At 37.8% G+C, this 21497-nt stretch overlaps 1 protein-coding gene across 3 annotated transcripts in view; it reads left to right on the top strand.

The window, feature by feature from the left end:
• The first annotated feature begins 1583 nt into the window (after positions 1 to 1583).
• LOC129777799 (serine proteinase stubble) overlaps positions 1584 to 21497 on the top strand; it is a 41302-nt gene continuing 21388 nt past the window's right edge. Inside the window, exon 1 of one of the 3 annotated variants that reach the window (XM_055784280.1) lies at positions 1584 to 1862. The gene's annotated coding sequence lies outside the window, so the exon portion shown is untranslated. Of the gene's footprint in view, positions 1877 to 2108; positions 2129 to 21497 lie in introns of those variants that run through there. The other 2 variants (XM_055784282.1, XM_055784283.1) reach the window with 2 other exon arrangements.

Here is a 21497-nt window from a genome sequence, read left to right as displayed (position 1 = left end):
ACTTGCTCGAGATAAGCGCAGCTGTCATCCTTAGTGGAGAAAGTTTTGCTACTGGCAAGCGAAATCAAATCACATACAACATTTCAGAACGACATTTACTTTCTTGGTGACTAAATAAACGATAGAAACTCTATCTGTTAATCTCAACAACCTCGAAAAGAGTAGCGCTGCTTCGTTATGATCAAGATTCGCGCAAATGCAATCCTAGTTGAAAGCAGCATTAATAGCCTAATATAACTAATTGAATAACTTGGTATTCCCAAATAATTTTTTGGTGCACAACCTTAATGCCTGCTTCACCATAGCGTCAGTTTAATGCTCTGATGACAGAAAACAAACAATGTTAACCGCTTGGAAGAAGGCTGAATTTTGCCTCAGCAGAGCTTCATTGCCAATACCCTAGCGTAAGGTTGATGCAATGACAGATGCCAGAGACATCAGCGAGTGAGTAATTTGGTCGCGTCCACAGCTCAATCCGAAACGAAGACATGTGATGACACAAAACAAGGAAGAACAAGCGATATTCATTGCTCTGAATACAGAATGATACTGAAAGTTTGCCTTCCTTCCTTGCTTGAGATCTTAAACTTCTTCAGTTCTTTACTTTACTTTATCCATAATATATAACTTAACTTTATCCATAATATTACTCATCTTGGCAACTGCGTGTACCCTGCTGGGGAGCACAGTTTGATTATTTTTTTACAAATATTTTTTACAAATATTATAAATATTAGCTCATTCCAACTTCATTTATTAGTGTTGCAGACGTAAAAATTGGAGTTTTTTGAAAACCAAAAAATCATCGGAAATCGTAGTTTTCAAAAAAACCAGAAAAACGGAAAAACGACCAAGCGCAAAAAAAAAATTGTTTTCGAGATAACAAGAAATCTCGACGAGTAATGCAATTTTAAGACATTTGGCACCAACAATTTTTTTTAAAAACCCCGATTTTGGGTGATCTTTCGTTTTTAAAAAAAAAACTCAAATTCTTACGTCACTAATAAATAACGTTCGAATGAGCTAATATTTTGCAAAGGGTATATTATCCTGCGCATAACATTTCGCAGCAAGTTCCGAATGAAAATCGAGATAACCATTTTTTTTACCCAAAACCATACGTTTCGTTTCGTATTCCAAAAAAAAACCCAGAGTGTCGATTATTGACCAAAAAATAAAAAAGAGATGGCACTAAATCTCGACGTTTCATGCAATTTTAAGACATTTGGCATAAACAATTTTTTTTTCGAAAACCCCGATTTCCTTTACTCCCCCTTTCTTTCGATTTTCAAAAAACTCAAACTTTGACCGCTTTGCGCCACTCTCCCTTAAGTCCGATTGAGCTAATATTTGGGATAGGGTGTTTTTTCGAGGTGGTGAACATTTTTATGAGGTATCTTTTTGAAATAAGATATGACCATTTTCATTGGCACCCTAACGCTGAACAAAACACACCTGCTAGATGAATCAATCATCCATTTCCTCTACTCCATGCCCCCACGGTTCGCCAACCAACATCTTTTCCGGAGCATCGATCATCACGGTGGTTTTCGTTCGGTGCTTGGCGTAGCAGTATGTCTCGGTTTCTCGACCAGTCCGGTTCATCGCTGAGCCACCCGTTGTAGTTTCTCGCGTGGCAAGTCTTGAATCCACTTGAACATCCGAAGCTGGGTGGGTGGTTCCTAACCGGCAACCGATATTCGTTCAACCACCAGGAAATACGGAGATTTGTTTTTTTCCGGGTCAAGCGTGGAGTTGTTGTAATCCGCGCCGGGATAGTGCTACCACAACCCAACAGAGTGGCGCTCCACAGGGAGACAACCCGAAGTGGTGTAATTTTGGTGTCATCCCGCTGCTACCAGGTGCGTTAGTTGTGGTACGTTTGTGTGAGTTTTGTGAATATTGATGTTTTAAGCAGACGAGAAAGTACCCGGTGGAATGGTTAATCCGTTTTGCTTTTCTAACCTCGAAGACGTGAAAACGAAACAAAAGACGGGCTCCAGAGGTGGCAGCTTGGGACGCGAAGGTGCTCGCGCGTAGATATTCAAATTAGGGTCTTGTAAAATCATTGGTTACGGTAGGAGGAGGAAGGCGGTATTTGCAGATGTTGATCAGCTACCGTGATCAAGTGAGTCAGTGATTTTCTAGAGGTTTGCCTCGGAAGGAGTACATAGCGAGAAAAAAATGTGAGAGGCGTAAAGAAAACAGTATGTGCGCCAGGAAAAAGTGCGACGATGACGACAACTTGACGCTAGATTGGTAACGTGCGAGTTTACTGAATCCAAAGATGCGACAAATGCGTGTGAGGAGAAACTAGGAGATATAAAAAATAAATATGTACCAGTTTATTCTCATCAAAAGTGAATTACTAAGATTAAGTTGTGGGTTTCGTGAATGCGGTGAAATGCAGCAAGAAAGTTGACGTGTGCTCTGTCCCGTAGATCTTCGAATGTTACGGACGATATTTCTGTCTTGAATAGTTCGAATTTACATGTTTATGTTTGGTTTGGATTTGTTTGACTCCAAAAAGAGTCTTACAAATTGTGTTCAACTGCACAACCAGTCTAAACGTTAATTCAAAATTTAACAATGTATTATTATAAGGAAACGAATTATTAGTGGTAGGGGCATCTCCAAGTGCCGTAAAACGGAGCAAATCATCAGTTATAGATAATAATATCTTCCATGAGTCTAGGTTAACTCCAAGTGTATGGTACCACGAAAACTGAACCATACAGAAGACAGTTCAGTCGTATGTTCAAATCTAAACACCAACCAAGCCAAAACACTGTCATCATCGACCAAGCTGAATGATGCAAAATTAAGCGGATATATTAACCGGGAAACCCACTCTCTCTATTTTTCTTTCTTTCTTTCTCTCTCTGTTAATCGGCTTCTCGCGTCCCGCTTAACCTAGTTCTTCAACGGCATCCATTTCTCGATGCCCACCGCAGCATAAATGTTTATTGTATTACTACCTTACCGAGCGAAACGGCCGCCGTTGTGTTGATTGCGATAGCCGGCCAGTGAAATGGAAGAACAATCGAGTGTTTCTCAAAACTTTATCTGTTTCTGCGGTTCGCTTTTTTTTGGTTGGACGCACGTAACTGAATTCGCGCGGTGTGCCAAATAGGATGAACGTAAATCACAGCTTGTTCCGCGAGGGTAAGATAAACCGCGCCCCATTATTTGCAAATTGGAAAAGTGGCCCTTGGTGGATGGTATTTTTTTCTGAAGAGAATTGTTAATCTAAGTAATTGGGTAGTACAGTGGGTAATTTTTGGGCGAAAGTTGGCATGGAAATTCGCATTGATAGAAGACGGTTTCATTCATAACGTAAAAAATCAGAGTGGCCGAAAAATTGACGTCAGAAACCTATTTTGAGAAACCCCTTCCTGCTTTCCAAGAAAACCTCCAACAAAAAGTTGACGTTTACTTCACTATCGTTATATTAATTCGGACAATGAACAAACAATTGTTTCTGGTCTTCCAAATTTTCATGATTAATGGTGCGTTTCATGGCCATATGCTTTTGAACCCGCTCGCAAGGTCAAGTTTGTCGGTCATTCAGAATTAAAGAAATAATTCATATTCGAAAAATTTCGGCAATAATTAATGAAATGAGTAAAGATAAGGAACAAGTTGCCAATTATATTTCGGCTCCACTGATTTCTAGAGGTGGTCTCAGGGATGTATTCCACGCAATATGCTATATACGGTACATGGTACGGCCCCAGAGATAGCTATCGCTACGCCAACGTTTAACCGATTAACCTATTTCGCTGTTGATTGCGGAGAAGGTAGAGTGTTTGTGAGCCTGATAGATAAATCAGTTTTTACAATGAAAACGATAAAGCATTTTTGTCCACTTGGTCATCATTTCGGGATTGTGGCTTCGGAAATAAATTTCCGATTTGAATATTTAGCACCTCTCACACATTTTATACGTATAGAAAACGTTTCAGTGCCCGGGGGTTCGGGTTCGTTTCCCGTTTCGGCTGGGTGATTTTCCGTCAAAGATATTTCTTCAGATTTGCACTGTGGTCATGGGTGTTCTCGAGGCGGCAAAACGATCACGCGAATACTACGTTGAGACGGTTCCTTTAGGACCATTAGTATTGTTGAAAAAGAAAAAGACGAATAATAATAAGAAGAAAATGATGATTTAACATAATATGACAAATATCCATATGATTTTTTCTCCCTGTTGGGTGTGAACCACTGCGTTCATTATTTTGAACTATTGTAGTATACCTCATTTTTTTTATACTGCGCTTCAAACTTATTTACTGCTTGTTGATGAAGGAGTAGACTACAAGCTATAGCGAGATAGGTGCCAATCCGGAATACTCTGTTTGATAAAATTTACGACGCAAACCAAATTTCCTTGGGCTCCAGAATAGCTTTATCAAAGTATTGAAGTCTGCGTCTTGTTAGGGCTCCCCAGTTACAGAGCAAATGTTCCGAGGTTTCGCTTTCGGCATTGCAAAAGCGACAAATGTATTGTGCTAAACCTATGTTTTTAAGATGGTATTTACTCGGACAGTGACCTGTTATAATATCAGTGAATGTGCTGAAGTCTATTTTATTAAGGCTCAACAATTGTTATATTCCATACGATTAGAATACAGATAGGTTCAGATAGATTATTCTTCACTTCAAATAATTAGTTCATACCCAAACAATGTTTTGATTTACATTTTTTTATTAGAACTTTTGTCGATTAATCGTTTGGCGATTCAGCAGATGGCCTTTATTTAATTTTTTATTTTTTTGAGTTCGACCAGTTTCATTTTTCATTTTCATTCCATTTATTCATTTATTACTTATAGCGTAAGGACAATCTTTTTAACTTGCTACAATTAGTACTCCTGAGCTTGAATTCAACGTTTCTGCCTTATTTAGAGACTTTATTATATTTTTGCTATTATATCCATGAGGTAAAACAAAAATTGTTTTTTATTGCTGATGTCTTGCGTTTAACGATCGAATAAACTTAATATCAACTGGTAATAGGTTCCAAAAAGTGATGCCTTGTAATGCTTTGAGAAGGCTGTAATTTTTCGAATAAGTACAATGGTGATGCTGAATTCATAATTTTGAAAATGGTTAAACACGATCGCAATCTATGCAAATCGGCAACCAATTAATTGCTGTTGGAGATGAGTAACTCTGCAGAATCTGGATAAGTTGAACACGTATCGAACATAGCAATTAAGAGCAATACGTATACGATTTAATGCCATGACAGATGCATTTAAAAGAAAAGCATCACCACATAAAGGGTGTGTCACATCAAATTGCATCACGGAAAAAACGCTGTAGAAATTCGCCCAGTAGACCGATCCTTTTGAAAATTTTAGACAGTAAAACTATTAAACAACTTTTGGCATTTTCTTTTTATTCATACTTCGAGCCCAAGCCCGTATGCTCGCACCTTCCTCTTTACCCCGTCCATAAGGTTCTGTACAACGTCAGGTTGTAGTTTTTTTTTGAACAGAAATCCATTTTCTCTTGAAGTCCGCCTCCGATTTGACAACTTTTGGGTTCTTCCGGAGGGCCTGCTTCATAATCGCCCAATATTTCTCTATTGGGCGAAGCTCCGGCGCGTTGGGCGGGTTCATTTCCTCTGGCACGAAGGTGACCCCGTTGGCTTCGTACAACTCCAACACGTCCTTTGAATAGTGGCACGAAGCGAGATCCGGTCAGAAGATAGTCGGGCCCTCGTGCTGCTTCAATAGTGGTAGTAAGCGCTTCTGTAGGCACTCCTTAAGGTAAACCTGCCCGTTTACCGTGCCGGTCATCACGAAGGGGGCGCTCCGCTTTCCGCAAGAGCAGATCGCTTGCCACACCATGTACTTTTTGGCAAACTTGGATAGTTTCTGCTTGCGAATCTCCTCCGGAACGCTGAATTTGTCCTCTGCGGAGAAGAACAACAGGCCCGGCAGCTGACGAAAGTCCGCTTTGACGTAGGTTTCGTCGTCCATTACCAGGCAATGCGGCTTCGTCAGCATTTCGGTGTACAGCTTCCGGGCTCGCGTCTTCCCCACCATGTTTTGCCTTTCGTCGCGGTTAGGAGCCTTCTGAACCTTGTATGTACGCAGGCCCTCCCGCTGCTTGGTCCGCTGGACGAATGAACTTGACAAATTCAGCTTATTGGCGACATCCCGGACCGAACTTCTCGGATCACGTCTAAACTGCTTAACTACGCGCTTGTGATCTTTTTCACTGACGGAGCATCCATTTTTGCCGTTCTTCATCTTCCGGTCGATGGTTAGGTTCTCGAAGTATCGTTTTAGTACTCTGCTGACCGTGGATTGGACGATTCCCAGCATCTTACCGATGTCCCGATGTGACAACTCCGGATTCTCGAAATGAGTGCACAGGATTAATTCACGACGCTCTTTTACGTTCGACGACATTTTTCCAAATTTACGAAAAATTGACAGTGAAGCATGGCCAACGTGATCTATACACTCTTATCTGATTATAAGCGAAAGCTGAAAATATAATTCCTAAAAATTAAATTTCTACAGCGTAGAGACTCGTTTATATTGCACATGATTATCAGAGGTACGGTTCGATACCCATATACGATAGGCAATATTCCGTTCAGTGATAGCCTGAGCTATTTCGCTGGTAAACCATGGATTGCGCCTAGGTTTACTATAGCGAATAGGAATAAAATTGAATAAATCAACTACTATATTTGGATCTTCAATGCTGTCAAATAATGACCAGATAACCAAATTCACTGCATTCAAAAGTTCGCTCGTATTTACATTTTTATAATCACGGTAAGTATAAAACTCCGATACTGGAGCGCGGGACACATCAAGCGATGCGAAAATAACGTCATGATTTGAAACACAGGAGCAGACACCTGATGACAGGTGCCCACAAAATTCAAATTGGATGAGAAAATCAAATCAATTTGTGAACATCCGTTGGAATGGTAGCGCGTGGGTTCGGTGTTGATGCAGTTTAAACCATAATTGTCAGTCACGCTTAGTAATTTAGAAGTTTTTGTACAATTCTTTCTAAGGTCAGTATTAAAATCACCTATGATAACGGTGTTGAGGTAATTCAAAGAAAACTCAGTAAGCTTATCGGATAGACATTCAGAACAATCTGAATCAGGCGGGTTGTAAACAGTAGCTAACACAAATTTATCATTCTTGTACCCCACTTCAAAAAACAAATATTCCGTACGATTGGAATAATGAACCTCTGCAAAAAAGTTCAGATGAACATAACACTCTACATGAAATATCATTACTATAGTAAATAATGATGCTACCTTCGCGACTGTACAGTCGATCGTGTCTTATCAGATTATAACCTTCAACAGCAATCTATCAGCTATACCATTGGTAAACCAAGCCAAGTCAATCAATTTTACTATTCGAAAAACACATCTTGAACTCGTCAAATTTGGTCAATTGGCGCGCACACATACTCTGTACATTGACGTGACAAATGTTTAGCTTGTTAAAGTCCAACGCACAATTCATCACAACTCGAGGAATACATGAATTCTCCCTATTCGTACGGGCATCGTTTTGATCAGCTGACATAGAGCATAGACTTAAAGCAAGGGTAACTTGAAGGGCGAACACAAAATTATTGCGACACATTCAACAGGGCATAACTATTTTACCATTGGGTAAAAATCAACCAAATTTTGCACACTTTCTCATTGATGTGTATAGTCTACATGCTGTCAAACTCGAAGTCGTGTTTTTGGATTCAACGAAAATGGAGGTGAACCAACGCGAGTCGAGAGAACAAATTCTTTCCAAACACCTGGAATTGCCTGACCTGTCGCACCGGCAGTTGGGAAAAATGTTGAACATTCACCATTCAACCGTTTCCAGAGTGTTGAAGCGGTTCCAGGAGCGGTTGACGTTGGACCACGGCAAAGGAGCTGGAAGAAAACCGGGACCGTAGAACAAAAAGACGGAGGGAAAGGTGAAGCGGATGATTAAAGCAAATCCCAACGTCTCAAGCCGTGATTTGGCTAAAAAGATCGGCATGTCGCAGAGCTACATCCAGAATGCAAAGAAGAGAGCTGGACTACAACTACATACAAGGTAGAGAACTTCCCAAAACTCGGGGACGGAAGCTCTACGAGAAGATGCTGACAAAATATGGCTGCTGTGTAATGGAAGACGAAACGTATATAAAAGCCGATTTTAGGCAAATTCCGGGGTTGGAGTTTTTCACCGGCAAGAGCAAGTTCGATGTGGACGACAAATTTAAGAAGAAGAAAATGTCGAAGTTCGCCTCCAAATATCTCGTTTGGCAGGGCATCTGTTCTTGCGGACTGAGGAGTGAGCCTTTCGTGACAAAGGGCACAGTAAATGGCGAGATCTACAAATCTGAGTGCCTCGAGAGTTGCCGTTCTTGCAGCAGTACGACGAAGCTCCGCCATTTTGGCCAGATTTGGCATCATGCCACTATTCTAAAAGTGTCCTGGAGTGGTATGAGGCCAATTCTGTCCATTTTGTTCCAAAGGACATGAACCCGCCAAACTGTCCGGAGCTGCGTCCGGTGGAGCAGTACTGAACAATAAGCGGGAACTTCGGAAGAGCAAGAAGACAGTCAAAGACGAGAAGGACATGTTAAGAAAAAATGCGTTCAATTTTACACTCAAGGCTCCATCGATTAACTTTTCTTTTGATTTTTGAAGTAAATATATGTGTAAAACTATCCTAAAATTTTAGTTTGATTCTAAACATTATAAGAAAATTGGCATGACATTTTCGGTGTCGCAATAATTTCGTGTTCGCCCTTTAGAATATACATAGCAGGGCGCAACGCAATGAAATCAGCAATTTTAAGACTAGTATGAGCATGGTATTTATGAGCAATTTTATACATAATTCTTATTTTCTATTGAACTTATATTCAGCTCGTGTGATTTGGCAATTCATGTGACTCAAACGAAGTAAGAAAGAATTGAGTAGTTCAAATAAAAATAACTTTTAGGAGGGGAATAAATCAAGGAAAATGGGAATGGTATCACGGATTATATTAGGGAGGAAATGATGGTAATTAGGGAAAAAAGGTTATATCGCGGTAGCAGGTCCAATCGATGTACGGATACGGCCTCAGCATCCAACGTAGGTTTTACATAAACACATCTTCCTCTAGTGAAGACTGCATGTAGCTTCTCACTTCGTTTCAGCTTCAACGCCTCGTTTTTAACTTTTCGTCCCAGTTCTGTCAGACTCTCGTTAACGAAAATTCGTTGATTTACGTTGAAACCAAAATGCATCAATGCAAAGGTTCCTCGAAAAAATTTAGCGCCGGTGGAAGTCATCTCGAACAATCTTGAACGGAAACTGCATGATGATTGGAGGAGTTGCTCCGGTTTGTATAGGGATACGAGCTAACCATTTTGCAAACATCAATGGCATCTCTTCCTCAGGGTATCCTAGCATCTTCGAAATAGCCGTGAAGATATATTCGAGATTTTCTGTTGGTGTGTAGGGCACTCCAGAAAGCAACAGATCATTAGCCTTATCACTTGTTGCCAAACGTTCGTTGTTCAGACAGACATCAGTACGCACAGTGGATATAAAGGCAGCAAGTTGATTTATTTCGTCTCGGCAGTCCTTTTTGAATTGTTGCACTTCACTGCTGACAAATTAAATTCTATGAGATAGGTTTCTTTAAAGAAATATTAAAATAGCGAAAAAAAAATTGTATTCTTTTTTTTTTAAATTTAATTTATTTTCAACTGGCTCAGCAACGTTAAGCATCAATGAGCCGTGTTTATGTATAGGGAAAAGCCTCTGTGAGTAGAACTATGCAAATGTTCTTTCTCATAAAGGCATAAAAACCCTATGATTTTTTCAAGAAATAGAACAATATAAATAATTATACAACAATTCATTATGAAATATTATTTAAGACTTCTTCTTGAGAATTTTTTATAGAGAAAACCACCTCCTTGAAGATTGCGAGCAATTGCATGCATCTGAGTATTTTTGAGTTCTGAGGAAAATAGTTGAAGAAAAATGAAAACGTTAATAACCATATATTATTGATAAATAATAAAAATATTCATAACAAAAAACAAAAAAGTTGGAGAAGTAAACGATAATCAAAAATAAAAGAAAAATACACACATACTCATACTTGAACGTGTATGGATTTGAGGAAGTAATAAATCAACATAATTGCACCGAGATTACGAGTAGCCAGAACGTCACGGATCGAAACATTGAGTGGCATTCCCTTTTTGCGAAAATTTTCTATTAAAGATAACCTTTTATTTTGAAATTCAGAGCAATACCATACAATGTGATCAATATCGTGGTAACCTGTACCACAAATACATAGGTTACTATCACTGATGTTAATTCGAGAAGATGTGCATTCGAGGAATAATGATTAGACATGAGTCTGCACATTACTCGAATGAAATCACGAGAATAATTCTATCCTTTGAACCATGGTTTGAGGGAAACTTTAGGAATGATAGAATACAGCCACCGACCTTTATCACTACCATTCCAACTTGTCTGCCAACATTGGAGTGCACGTTCACGAGGAAAATGGAGATATTCATCAAAAGTAATTGGCCTATGAAATAACAGTCCTTCCGTAGCGCCCTTCTTAGCAAGAAGATCTGCTTTTTCATTTCCTGGTATCGAACTATGAGAGGGAATCCATACAAAAGTAATATTAAATGATCTACTTATCAAAACACTTAAAAGATGTTGGATTCCAGACAAGAAATACGAAGAATATCTAGACCTTACCGAACGAAGTACCTCTAAAGAGCTGAGACTATCAGAAAAAATGTAAAAATGTTCAGGGGACAAGGTCTGAATATGTTGTAATGCAGTGTATATTGCAGCCAATTCCGCAACAAACACCGAACAAGGTAAACTAAGCTTACGGAATATGGAGAAGTTAATATTAAATACCCCAAAACCTGTGGAACCATTAAGACTAGATCCATCAGTAAAAAAAATTTTGGTTGAGTCAATATGTTTATATCTTGACAAGAAAATTGCAGGCATGACTATTTGGCGGAGATCACTGGAAATACCACTCACATAAACTTTCATTGACAAGTCAAAATTAATAGAAGGATTGAACAAAATTGAAGGAATGGTTTGGAAACCAAGTAAAGCAGATGGGCTTTCCAGGGTCAGAAATTCAAGATATAGCGACATTCGCTTAGATTGAGTGCCTAAGGTTAGCATTTTTTCAAAGTTTGTTATCACTATCGGATTGAGTGTTTCACAACGTATCAAAAAACGAAATGATAACTCGAAAAAGCGCACAGAAAGAGGAAGGATACCAGCTAAAATTTCTAGGCTCATTGTATGTGTTGACTGCATACATCCTAGAGCAATACGCAAACAGCGATATTGGATCCTTTCCAGTTGCATAATATGAGTACGGGCAGCGGACCTGAAGCAAAAACTTCCATACTCCATAACAGATAGAACGGTTGTTTTATACAACCTAATCAAATCGACGGGATGCGCCCCCACCAAGTCCCTGTTATGGATCGGAGAAAATTTATTCGTTTCTGACATTTTTGTTTCAAGTAACCTATGTGTTTACCCCATGTGCCTCTAGAATCAAACACAACTCCTAAATACTTGAATGACGGTGAGTGCCTAATTGTTCTATCCAAAAGTTTAAGTTGCAATTGTGCGGGACGTTGTTTTCTTGAAAACACAACCATTTCTGACTTTTCAGAAGAAAACTCAATACCCAATTTACAAGCCCACTCAACCAAATTATCAAGAGAAATCTGCAAGGGATTATACAGATGAATACTGTCTTTGCCTGTTACCGACACTACACAATCATCTGCATATTGTCTCAAAGTACAGTTTCCTGATAAACAAACATCGATGTCATTTACATAAAAGTTGTAAAGTATTGCACTAAGACATGAGCCTTGAGGAAGGCCCATGTAGCTAATCCGTAAAACTGACGAAGAACCATGGGAAAAACTCATATGTTTTTCACGCATTAGGTTAAACAAAAAACTATTTAATTTTGGAGAAAACCCATTTAGATGAAGTTTTTCAAAAAGAACCTCACAAATCAAACGCACCCTTGATATCTAGCAACACTGATGCCATTTGTTGCTTACTACACAAGGCTATGTCAACCTCTGATGAAAGCAGAGCAAGACAATCATTAGTTCCTTTACCTCTACGAAACCCGAACTGCGAAGGTGAGAGGAGGTTGTTGGATTCTATCCAGCTGTGTAAGCGACATAGAATCATTTTCTCTAATAATTTTCGAATGCAAGAGAGCATTGCAATTGGTCTATAAGAATTATAATCAGACGCAGGTTTACCAGGTTTCAGAATAGCTCTAACTTTAATCTGTCGCCACTCATGCGGAACAACGTTTTGCTCAAGAAAAACATTGAACAATTTTAACAAACGTTTCTTCGCATTATCAGGTAGATTTTTCAATAAGTTGAATTTGATCCTATCTGACCCGGCGCCGAATTGTTATATGACAGAAGTGCAAACGAAAATTCAGCCATACTGAACGGAGGCGCAATATCATCAGATGTCTCCAAGAAGGGAGGTGGAGCAGGTGCTGAGTCTGGACATATCTTCTTGGCGAAGTCAAAGATCCACCTTTCAGAATATTCAACTTGTTCATTTGAATGAGTTGAATTTCTCATTTGTCTGGCAACTCTCCAAAGAGTGCTCAAGGAAGACTCTCGAGAAAGCCCATTCACAAAATTACGCCAATAGCCTCTCTTTTTGGCTTTTATGAAGCTTTTGAATTTACGCTCCAGATAAATGTAATTGTCGTAACGTTCGCAGGAGCCTGATTTACGCCAATTCTTGAAAGCATTCGATTTTTCTTTATAGAGATTTGTACAATCTTGATCCCACCACAGATTAGGAGAACGTCTGCGAAACGAATTCCCAGGAAAACGTTTCGTTTGGGCATCAATAGCACTGTCATGAATTAAACCAGCTAGAAAATTATATTCTTCTAACGGGGGTAACTCATTAACTAATGCCACTGATTCTGAAATAATTGAAGAATATCTCTTCCAATCAATGTTTCTAGATAAATCATGCTGAACATTTATAGTTTCAGACGATTTAGAATAATTTGAAATAGAAACGGTGATCGGCAAATGATCACTTCCATGTGGATCTTAGATAACCTTCCAATGACAATCTAATGATAAAGAGGAAGAACAAAGGGATAAATCTAAGCGACTTGCGCGGCCTGATGAAGGAGCAATTCTTGTTATATCACCTGTATTTAAAACTGTCATGTTGAATTCATCGCAAAGATCATAAATAGAATTAGCTCTTCGATCATCAAAAGATTCACCCCAGCCAATGCCATGTGAGTTGAAATCTCCCAAAATAAGATGAGGTTGTGGAAGAAGCTCAATTATATTCACAAGGTTTCGATAATTAAGCATTGTACTTGGTGGAATATAAATAGAAGCAATGCACAAATCTCTACCCTTGATGCGTGCCTGACACGCAAGAATTTCAATTCCTGTGACTAAAGGCAGGGGAATCCTGTAAAATGGATAACATTTTCTAATACCTATGAGAACTCCTCCATAGGAATCATCACGGTCTAAACGAATAATATTGAAATCATGGATGTTTAATATATTGTCCGAACGAAGCCATGTTTCAGATAGAGCAAACACATCGCAATTCAAAAAATGGAGCATTTGCTTGAAAGAGTCAAGTTTTGGAAGAAGACTTCTACAATTCCACTGTAGAATAGTAGAATTCTCTGACTCATCCAATAAATTAGGCATCGAAATTAATTAAGGAGAGGAGGGGCCACTTTGCAACCATTTGTTTAGCTAACTGACTGATAGTAGGAAGCCAAGCAGAAATGAGACATTTCAATGAATCTGAAATTCCGAAAATATCAAAGATCCATCTAACAATTGAAGAAAAGCAAATACCTCCTGAAAATGATTGGGGTTCAGGAACCGATCGAGAAGCAAATCTGGGATGACTTGACAATTCAGGGAAATGAACGTCATAGTTAGAGGATCCCCAACCAGGAGGGTTACTGTTGGAAGGAGCAGAAAAATGAGAAGAAGCTTCTGGTTGATTAGAGGATAATCCTCTTTTTTTAGCAGGCTTGGAGGAGGAAGTATTTTTTCTCTTCCTGGTTCTTCCCGCGATTATTGGATCGAAAGTAGTATCCGATTCATCATCCTCTGATAAAGCAGAGAAACGATTTTCTGAAATCTCGGATACCTGAGCTGCCTTGAGTATATCAGCAAAGGATCGCTTAGAACGATCTTTAAGTGACTGTTTAAGTTTAATTGAACGGGATTTGTATTTTGGACAGTCTTTAACTGTGTGAGGAACACCTCCACAAAGAATGCATTTATCAGCATCCTTGTTGCAAATACTTTCATCATGATCGACTCCACACTTAGAACATTTAATTTTATTGCAACAGAAGGTTTTAGTGTGACCTAACTGTTTGCAATTAGTGCATGACATTATTTTGGGAGTAAATAATCGAACTGGAAGACGAAGCTTATCAATGAGCACATAATTTGGAAGAGCTGTGCCCTCGAAGGTGATTCTAAAAGAACCAGATGGGAAATATTTCTTCTCGTTGCCATCAATTATAAATGAATTCAGCGATCGAACTTCGAAAATTTTCACATGAGGAAGTTTTACATCATGAAAAATACCCTCTGCTTTTTCGAAATCTGATAGTTGGAGAGATTTTTCCGAAACCACACCATCGATTTCAACAATGTGTGCCGGAATATACACTCGATATTCAGCAGTGAACAAAGAATTATTTACAACTGCGTTAGCGTCTTTACAATCCGAGAGCACAACACGAAGTTTGTCTTTATTAACTTTGGAATCTCCAAGACACTTGAGTAATTAGATTTCAAGTCTTTACAAATTTGGGTCACTCTTAACGGTTTCCCTTTGGGACGGAAGAATACCACCCAACGATTTTTCGATGAACCCGAAACGTTCTGGTATTGTCGTATTCGAGAAAGATTCTTGGGAGGAATATTCTCAATGATTGGATGTTGAGGAGAATTAATTAGATTTTGAACCGAACTGAGTGAAACAGAATCAATTGTTGGCTGTGTCGAATTTAACTGTGATTGTTTTTTGTTTTTCTTCGAAGGACGAACTTCAGAAAAACAATTACTATGAGAAGCTACGATGCTCATATCAACATCGGAGGGTTCGTTCCCCTCCATTTAGATAGAATTGTGTAATAAAAATGAGAGCAGAGAGAGCATAAAATGCCTAACACTCACAGAAAATAAAACTATTATTTTTGTATATATAAAAAAAATAAAATAAAATTAATTTATTAATTAAGCAACACAAAACAAAAACTTAGCTGTTTTATATTTTCCAGAGGCAGGGAATCTTCAGAAATCCTGCACCAAGGTTCAATACAGCGGGAAGCTTCACACACACCGAAAAACACTTGAAAATTCAAAATTCGTATATCTTCTTCGGGGAATTCCACTCGCTAAACAAATGGCTCCAATAACTTCACAACTTCTTCGAGATATAGTCTTCAAAACACTGAAATGACCCACAAGAAAAAAAAAAAATCACGAAGAAAATCTGCAATATTCGTTTTGATGAAAATTATACGTCACCTTTATTCCACGGCTTGCTGATGTATAAAAAAATTGTATTCGTAATTACACATTTTATATGTTATTCATAGTTGGATCGGTTAAATATAGAGGGCGGAAGATTTTTTAATATTTTTTCTTGAGGTTTGTTTACATAACGTATCTAGAAATCAAAAAGAAGTTTCCTTTCGTTTTAGAGTTATTATTTTCCAAGTCAACAAAAAATCATTCTCGGATCATCGGTTAACTTTGAAAAATCTGAACTCAAAAACGAATGAAAGCATCTCTCTAATTTTAGAATACAGCGCGGAATCAATCAAATACAGTTTTTGATTTCGTTTCACTGTATATAATCGAATCCTGTATATAATCGAGTCAAAAGAAAACATTTTTTTTATTTGTTTTTTTTGCAAGTATTTTTCGTTTTTTGAAAATAAAAGAGGAATATGATTTTTGATTCATCCCCTTAAAGTCAGAAAACATCTTTCTCACATGAAAAGAAAAAATTATCCAGATTCTCTCAGGAGATAATAGACGATCATATTTGATGAAAAAAAATCCTCCTACGCATATGTTAGAATTTGAACAATGACAGAGTTATAGATTTTTTTTTTTAGTTTCGGACTCTGTTGCCTCAAACCGGCTGTTCATTAAAAAGTACGCTACGGAAGACAATTTAGTTGCTTTCATTTGAGAGATGAGAAAATTTAGTACAGGATATAGTGTATTTCACATCTAAATTATAAATGAAAATTAAAATATTAAAAAAAAATAAAAATAAAAAGACTCAAAAGTTAATAATTTTTAATGTGTTATTATTAATTTCATCCTAAAATTTTTCATTAAATTAGATTGTTTCTATCAATTAAATTTCTACTTCTCTAAAATTTGTTCTTTGACACCCAACAACTCCTGGTGAAAATTTAAGCAAAATCTTCTATTTCTATTTCTATTTCTATTTCTTTCTAAAATAGGTCATAATATAATCGAGTCCGAACTGTAGTCAGATGTTTTTTCAGCATTTTTTCAGATTTTAATTTCAAAAATAGCAAAAATTTCCTATTTGGTACTCTATACAATATTTTCCATAGTGCTGGTGATTTGGTTTAGAGCCCCTATTCTCTTCCTTACCCATCCAAGCCCTTTGATATGAATACATCTTTATACACATTTCTATCATCTGAACCAATACAATTATCATCATAATAAAACGAGCCAAAAACAAACGACCACCACTTTGTCTATTAAATTTTTTTCTGGCTTGTCCGAGTTCATACCATAGAGTGATTCCACCCCAAATCAGCCGAAAAATGGCAAATTTTGACGCGACCCTCTTCGATTTTATTGAAACTTGGTACAAATGATGAAAACTACCAAAAATCACAATTTTCATTATCATATGACCAATTCTAATTACGACTGATTTCTTGCAAGGGCGTATGCAGAAACATTGAACTTTTTTTCAAAACATCGTAACTCAAAATCCAGATGTCCGATTAAAATATTTGACTTCGAAAATATGATGTTTTGATTTTGTTCGATTTTGTTAGAAAAAAAAATTAATCATTGAGGAAAAATAGCATTTCAAATAAACTGTTAAAAATCTTTCTCAGAAATAAAATGTATTATTAAAAATGTTAATATTTCAAAACACCCCTCTTCGATTTTTTTGTATATTTTCATTTTAACAAACTTTTAATTTTTAATTTAACAAAGTTTGACGTATAGTGGTGGCGTGTTAAACTAACCAAAATAGAGATATGAATTTTTGGAAATTTGAATACTTTGTGAAATTTTAACCATTTAAGAAAAGTAACATGAAAAATGGAATCTACTTGCGATGCTACATGAAAAACTATATATAACGTTTTTATCCTAGGACTAACCGTTCTCGAGATATAACCCCCATACATTACCAGCGTGAATTTTTTTTTTAATTTAGATATTTTTTGTTCAATTTTTTTTGTGCTTCAAAAGATAATTCACTCACTTTTGCTTCAGATTTTATTTTCGTTCTTGTCGTCAATTCATAAAAATCATCATTGTTTCTTTTCAAATATCCTGGTGTGCATTTATATTTTGCGCTCTCTCCCGTAAACGGTTCCAACAGTTGCAACAGTTCCTAGATGAACCAATGCTATCTGTTTCCGTTCCATAAAATCTTCCATCGTCTCGTACACACAGAGATTAAACCTCGCTTTGTTTTCACTATGAATTAAGTGTCGAGCGGTGGTTTAATCATTTAATCTGCTCCGCCCTGGCCCAGCAAATAATGGCACGTGACGCCAGTGTGGGCCCGCGACTAGAAAGTTTCTTGTCTACTCCCGATTCGATCCCATTTCACCGAGGCTCGCGCGCGCACGAGTTTCTCCAACAGCGCAACACCACCGACGGCAACAAAACAACAGCGGCGTGTTGTGGAGAAAATGAAATAAAAACAGCATCGTAACGTAGCATAACATGACTGTTGTTAATTAATCCCCTTAATTGCAAACTCCTCCGGTTTTCTGCTGCGGCTCTCGGAACGGAACGAAACAGAAGCGGCGGCGCTCGGGACGGCCTTGCCGAAGGTCGCTCTGAATTGGCTGCCGCCATTCTCCTCCCCAGCCATGCTCACCCGCTCAAATCTAGGAACGAGCAGAAAAGAGATAAGCAATTCGCCTACGGTGTTTTACTCATCGGAAAGTCATTATTCTCATTTCTTCCATTTTGCATTACGCCCCTTCTCCATCCAACCGTCAGCTTCATCATAAAACCCTATCTTATTTTTTTTAATTTTAATTGCACTTGAGAAAGAGGAGCCTTCCTCCCCTTTTGTTGTCCAGCAATCGAGTGAAGCTTCCCTCCGGCAAATATGCATGTGCACAGATATGGGTTGGTTGGCCATCATATCGATTCAGATCTTTTTCTGCGGAGTGTGGGATACAGTGTTACCATATCTACAGAATAATCTATATTTCTTCAGATTTTATAGATTTTTTGACACCAAGAATCTGTAGATACAGATTACAGTTTTTTTGGGTTTCATACAGAATATACAGATTCTTAAAAATAACTTTTCAATAATAGTTACGGCTTGGTGTTAGTAATATTTTTCCCATCTCACCCATTTTATTCATATAGCCTTCGAATCTGGTTAAATGAGAATCACATGTTTTCGACAATTATATGTAGTATGATGTCCTACATTCTTATGTCAACGTCTGCGTTATTAGTTAGTGTTATCTATATAAATGAAAATAGAACGCCAAATGTGTTGGTAAGCGCAAAAACCAAGTATGGAATAGGCCGATTTAAGTCGGCTTTATTTTGTTATATCCGCCTCTGCCCGGAGAAATTTTCTTGAAAAACTTTGAGGGAAAGTTCGAATGCAAGTAATTATATGTTCTTGAATGACATCGTTGTTAGTCAAATTGGATTTTACGTTTGCAAAATTAGGCTTCGTGTTCCGTTGGTGTGAAGCGTGAATGGCAATGGATTCTTAGGTGGAATAGCGCGCTTTGAAATTTTAAATTGTGAATGAAAACTTACTATTCTGTATCAAACATGTATTCCGTGTAATGGAGAAACATGTTATTTGCAAGTGAATCAAGAGGCTTGAGCGAAAATTGTGTCTGAAAATATTTTTTTTATTATAATGACGAGTTTTGGAAGAAGTACTAGAGAATTTATAGTAAAAGAAAATTTGATGGGCCAATTAGAAGATAAATCAATGAAGAGTTCTGCAAATGAACCCACAAACGTTCGCTTATCAAGAAAACATGAATGTTCGAAAGAATTCATATAAAAAAAACAGTTTTGTGCGGGACGAAGTCCACCAGGTCAGTTAGTAATAAATAAACAACACTGTTTATCTTTCCTTACTATAGCACATGTAATGTAAAATACAAGAGGGTGCTTATATTCACGCCTATTCTGTATTTCGATTGATTCAAAATATTTCGAACGACTTGATAAAATTCAATTCTGTATTCTGTTCGAGTTGTTTTTGCATTTCGTTCCATCTGTTCCTATTCGAACATTAAATGGTTAAAACGTTCGAAATAGGGAATACGAAATTATAACTCGAACGAAATAACGGTTTAGAACGAAATGCAAATCCGGCGGAATGCAGATGCAGAAATTTAATTTGCTTTCAAAGTTGTTTTTGTATATTCCAAAAAACTATCTAAAAGCAGATCAAGACTTTTGGACGCAGGATTACGTTTTCGAGAATGTATGGGGAGTACGTATAAAAAATAGTTCAATTTTGTGCGTTTTATGCTCAAACATTTCATGAAAAAAAATGAAATGAAGTTTGAATTGCTTAAACGATTTGATGACCAAACATATTTTACTTTTTTTTAACTACGTTTTGCTATTGATCGTTGAATTCAACGAAACTAACTTAAACACCTGAATTCAGATCAATTCAGAGGCCAGAGCACTTTACCTTACTTTTTTGGCAACATGTGCCAAGAATAATACATCACTGAAAACTAATATAGCAATACACTAGGTGCTGGACAGCGTCGCCTCGCGACCTGTTGAACACTATTACATTGTAACGGATAGTCTGAGCTCTGTCGAAGCTATCCGTTCAGTGAGGCCGGAAAAGCACTCGCCGTACTTCCTTGAGAGAATACGAGAAATTTTGAGTGCTTTATCCAGACGCTGTTATTCCATTACCTTTGTCTGGGTACCTTCACATTGCTCAATTCCGGGTAATGAGAGGGCTGACTCATTAGCAAAGGTAGGTGCAATTGAAGGCGATATTTATCAGCGTCAAATCGCCTGCAATGAATTTTATTCTTTAGTTCGTAAAAATACCATCGTTAACTGGCAACGCAAATGGAACGAAGATGAATTGGGCCGGTGGCTCCACTCAATTATCCCTAAGGTTAGCCTCAATCCGTGGTTCAAAAGTCTGGACTTGAGTCGGGACTTTATTCGCACCTTCTCCCGACTCATGTCCAATCACTGTTCGTTAGACGCGCTGCTTTTTCGTTTTGATCTTGCCGACAGCAATCTCTGCGGTTGTGGCCATGGTTACCACGACATCGAACACGTTGTTTGGTCGTGCGAGTTGTATCTTGTCGCCAGATCGAATTTAGAAAACTCCCTTCGGGCTGGAGGAAAGCAGTCCAATGTGCCGGTGAGAGATGTGTTGGCTCGGTTAGACCTTGATTACATGTCCCAAATATATGTTTTCCTTAAAGCTATCGATCTTCGAGTGTGATTGTTCATACATCCTTTTCCCCTCCTTTTCGTCCTTCGCGAGCTATCGGTTCCCTTCCTACTAACATTAGAATAAGTTAAATTGTAAATACATATTAGATGTAAGGATAGTTTTAAGAATTGAGTGTGAAGTGTCAGTGTGAATGAGAATGTGAATGTGAATGTGAGTGCGAGTGTAAACACACATCTCCTTACATCCCATCCTTTTCCTAATGAAAATGTGTCACCCTTCTAAACTCGAGTCGACCGCGAGTAATCGGTTTCCTATTTCATTAACCATAGAATTAAGGAAACAACATGTTGATATATGCTAGTTGAAATATAGTTAAGAGTTTGGCTCCATTAAACTTATGTAACTGAGCCTGTAAAAATAATCGGATTAATAAAAAAAAAATAAACTAATATCGAAAACTGTCCGTATCCTAGGCATTAGCTGTATAGTATCTTTATGACCTCTTTTCAAGCTATGACAGTCCTTCAATTTTTTAATTGTTTCCTCATGATGCTGCCTTTAATTCATTACAACCTTTACAATTTTGCGTAGCTCTACGTGGATACACTCATTATCGTCTAATCAATAATAACTATAGCAATGAAACTCAAGCTAAAATTATGCTTAGAAATTTCACAGATTTCGATACAGATTTTTTGA

The sequence above is a fragment of the Toxorhynchites rutilus genome, chromosome 3 (assembly GCF_029784135.1).
Source record: "Toxorhynchites rutilus septentrionalis strain SRP chromosome 3, ASM2978413v1, whole genome shotgun sequence".
Classification (NCBI taxonomy): domain Eukaryota; kingdom Metazoa; phylum Arthropoda; class Insecta; order Diptera; family Culicidae; genus Toxorhynchites; species Toxorhynchites rutilus.
The sequence above is the reverse complement of the archived record's forward strand: the minus strand, read 5'-3'. Positions and strand labels throughout refer to the sequence as shown.